Source organism: Lissotriton vulgaris, chromosome 7 (genome assembly GCF_964263255.1).
Source record: "Lissotriton vulgaris chromosome 7, aLisVul1.2, whole genome shotgun sequence".
Lineage (NCBI taxonomy): Eukaryota > Metazoa > Chordata > Amphibia > Caudata > Salamandridae > Lissotriton > Lissotriton vulgaris.
The window spans coordinates 245,892,643-245,895,854 of NC_141695.1; positions in this window are offsets into that span (position 1 = coordinate 245,892,643).

Consider the following 3,212-nt stretch of genomic DNA (forward strand, 5'->3'; position numbering starts at 1 on the left):
AATATCGGCTGGACTTATGGTTACATTGGAGCTATGAGATGTTTATTTTTTGTATATGCAACACAACTCATTTAGTGAAGATTTAATGCTTGGAGTGATCAACAATGGATGATGACATCAGCGGGAGGGCGGGGAATTCTATATTTAAATGTCCAAGCTTGTGTTTGAAACACATGCGCTGTTTATGCCTTTCAGGAGCGGGGATATATCATACAAAGGTAACAGGTGTTGATGGTTAATATACACAGACAGTGAGCACTGAAATATGAGTGATGAAACCGCACATCGTGACAATCTTGAAAAATATAAGGGTCCACATGAGGTTTTTTCAGAACAGCAACAGGGCAGTATGGGCTTTGTAGTTTCAGAAGTGAGAGGGCGGGAACTGTATGGACACGACCAGGCGGGAGCACAAGACAGGTGTTAATAATTGAAGGAGCGAGTGCGGCATTTACTATGTGTTTGGAAACGAGAGGAGGCAGGCATGTGAACACTCGAGGTATGGGCTTGTTTAATTGCTTTTGAAGGAACTGATCGTAGAGAAATATAAGGTTGTTTTCTCATTGAAAATGCATTTGATTAATGGGAAAATAAGTGGGCAAGGGAGAAGGGGACATTTAACAAACTAAATTTATTATGCATGAATTCTGTGGGCAAAACGTTGATGACGGGGTGAGCTCAGCCTTAAGCATGTTTAGTAGATATGGTGTTTAGTGGTTGCATAACTCAGTAAACCCACGTAGTCTCAAGTCATAACCTAATAGTTATGTTTTAAATTTGTGGAGAACCCCTGACGAAGTGCCAGGAAAGGCACGAAATGCATTGGGTAACGGAAAAGATCGAATTGAGGAATATCTATGTCACATCCCGTGCTATAGAATAAGGCTTGTAAAGGCATGTCTACAGCATTAAGGACTACATGTGAACATAGTGTGTCCACCTTGTGACTGAGTAAACTATGAAAAAAACGCAATACATGGAATGGATAAAAAGGAAATAAACATTTGTGATGAATTTGACTAACTTTGTGCATCTTTACCATGCATCAATAACGCAGTGCGCCCGGGGTGGGGTGAAAATTTGCCCCACTTTTTTCAGTGAGTTCACAATTACGTGGCTGGGCAGTCCACGATCCCGGGCCGGCACGCTAAACCGAGCAAAATATGAAAGTTGTTTGAAACATGGAGCAAATTGGTGTGCACTCTGTCACTGTTTTTGTGATTTATCATTGTTCTGTCCACCCGACGAGTTGCACCCATGGATTAATGAAAATCAGCCACCAAAAGGATTATGTCACAAGTTGGACTATTTTTACATTCAGCTTCGATAGCGATCAGCACAGACTACTTTTTTAGAGCAAACAGTGGATAAATATCGGCTGGACTTATGGTTACATTGGAGCTATGAGATGTTTATTTTTTGTATATGCAACACAACTCATTTAGTGAAGATTTAATGCTTGGAGTGATCAACAATGGATGATGACATCAGCGGGAGGGCGGGGAATTCTATATTTAAATGTCCAAGCTTGTGTTTGAAACACATGCGCTGTTTATGCCTTTCAGGAGCGGGGATATATCATACAAAGGTAACAGGTGTTGATGGTTAATATACACAGACAGTGAGCACTGAAATATGAGTGATGAAACCGCACATCGTGACAATCTTGAAAAATATAAGGGTCCACATGAGGTTTTTTCAGAACAGCAACAGGGCAGTATGGGCTTTGTAGTTTCAGAAGTGAGAGGGCGGGAACTGTATGGACACGACCAGGCGGGAGCACAAGACAGGTGTTAATAATTGAAGGAGCGAGTGCGGCATTTACTATGTGTTTGGAAACGAGAGGAGGCAGGCATGTGAACACTCGAGGTATGGGCTTGTTTAATTGCTTTTGAAGGAACTGATCGTAGAGAAATATAAGGTTGTTTTCTCATTGAAAATGCATTTGATTAATGGGAAAATAAGTGGGCAAGGGAGAAGGGGACATTTAACAAACTAAATTTATTATGCATGAATTCTGTGGGCAAAACGTTGATGACGGGGTGAGCTCAGCCTTAAGCATGTTTAGTAGATATGGTGTTTAGTGGTTGCATAACTCAGTAAACCCACGTAGTCTCAAGTCATAACCTAATAGTTATGTTTTAAATTTGTGGAGAACCCCTGACGAAGTGCCAGGAAAGGCACGAAATGCATTGGGTAACGGAAAAGATCGAATTGAGGAATATCTATGTCACATCCCGTGCTATAGAATAAGGCTTGTAAAGGCATGTCTACAGCATTAAGGACTACATGTGAACATAGTGTGTCCACCTTGTGACTGAGTAAACTATGAAAAAAACGCAATACATGGAATGGATAAAAAGGAAATAAACATTTGTGATGAATTTGACTAACTTTGTGCATCTTTACCATGCATCAATAACGCAGTGCGCCCGGGGTGGGGTGAAAATTTGCCCCACTTTTTTCAGTGAGTTCACAATTACGTGGCTGGGCAGTCCACGATCCCGGGCCGGCACGCTAAACCGAGCAAAATATGAAAGTTGTTTGAAACATGGAGCAAATTGGTGTGCACTCTGTCACTGTTTTTGTGATTTATCATTGTTCTGTCCACCCGACGAGTTGCACCCATGGATTAATGAAAATCAGCCACCAAAAGGATTATGTCACAAGTTGGACTATTTTTACATTCAGCTTCGATAGCGATCAGCACAGACTACTTTTTTAGAGCAAACAGTGGATAAATATCGGCTGGACTTATGGTTACATTGGAGCTATGAGATGTTTATTTTTTGTATATGCAACACAACTCATTTAGTGAAGATTTAATGCTTGGAGTGATCAACAATGGATGATGACATCAGCGGGAGGGCGGGGAATTCTATATTTAAATGTCCAAGCTTGTGTTTGAAACACATGCGCTGTTTATGCCTTTCAGGAGCGGGGATATATCATACAAAGGTAACAGGTGTTGATGGTTAATATACACAGACAGTGAGCACTGAAATATGAGTGATGAAACCGCACATCGTGACAATCTTGAAAAATATAAGGGTCCACATGAGGTTTTTTCAGAACAGCAACAGGGCAGTATGGGCTTTGTAGTTTCAGAAGTGAGAGGGCGGGAACTGTATGGACACGACCAGGCGGGAGCACAAGACAGGTGTTAATAATTGAAGGAGCGAGTGCGGCATTTACTATGTGTTTGGAAACGA